Consider the following 1,117-nt stretch of genomic DNA (forward strand, 5'->3'; position numbering starts at 1 on the left):
AGTCTGTATCTTGGATTTTTTTACAAAACTGAGCCAAAAAGTTAACATTACCTCAGCCTTTAAGAAACAATAACTCGGCTATCACGTATTTAATTACCCCAGCCATGTCGTATTTAATAACACTCCAACAAAATATCTCAGTCATTATGAAATTAAAACTTAGACGTAATTGAAGAGAACCCTTTTTACAAAAATCAGCCGTAATTAAAAGACAACAACCCAACCATAATGTAAAATATAAACCAGCCGTAATAATGTCACAGCAAAGAACATAAAAAGTGAAAAGATTCTGATAGAATACATCTTCACCACTCCGTTGTGTCCATAATCACGCTCATCGGTTCAAACTCACGGAAGAAGAGCCCCAACTCTTTGATCCAGAAACAGCGGTTACACATTTTGTCACCCTTACTGTTTTCAATGTAGCACAAGACCCAATCTCGCTCCATAACAGAAACACATTGGCAACTATAGAACGAAGGAACAACGGTTGAAATGAACTCGTCCCTCTTTGCCAGAAACTCGTCACTATGCGACAACCCCATGCCCATTTTAGAGTCGAACTAGTTTCCTGATCCTGACAACTGATTCCCTCGTAAAACGAGCAAAATACTCCTCATCACCCCAAAATATTTTTCTAGTCATTGCGTATGTATACACAGCACGCTCATATCTTTCATCCGCTGCAAGCTTCATGAAAGCAAGTACTTCTTCCTGAAGGTTAAATGTGAAGAAAAAATGTACACCCTTCATATAAAGTGTGCTTGGATTTTTCTCTGTGTAGCAAGTTTTAAGCAACTCAGGAGGCATATTGAGTCTCCTGGGAACGGATAACACATCGTAAAAATGGTTTACCATGCTCCGCTCTGCTAACGCCTTCATCGACTTGCACGATGCTCTTAGGCCATAGAGATCTGTGAAGGAGTTACCGGCCACACGTTCAACCACTAACGCCTGAATCTCTTCAGGCAATTCAAGTATCGGGAAATAATTCATTAATGTAACGTTCATATAACTAAGCAATGATATTTGACATAACTCAGCCATGTTGGTTAATATAGCATCGACGTCTTCGTAGAGATCGAGACGGTAATACTTTATTATTTAACTCATAATA

The sequence above is a fragment of the Brassica oleracea genome, unplaced genomic scaffold (genome assembly GCF_000695525.1).
Source record: "Brassica oleracea var. oleracea cultivar TO1000 unplaced genomic scaffold, BOL UnpScaffold00926, whole genome shotgun sequence".
Taxonomy (NCBI): Eukaryota; Viridiplantae; Streptophyta; class Magnoliopsida; order Brassicales; family Brassicaceae; genus Brassica; species Brassica oleracea.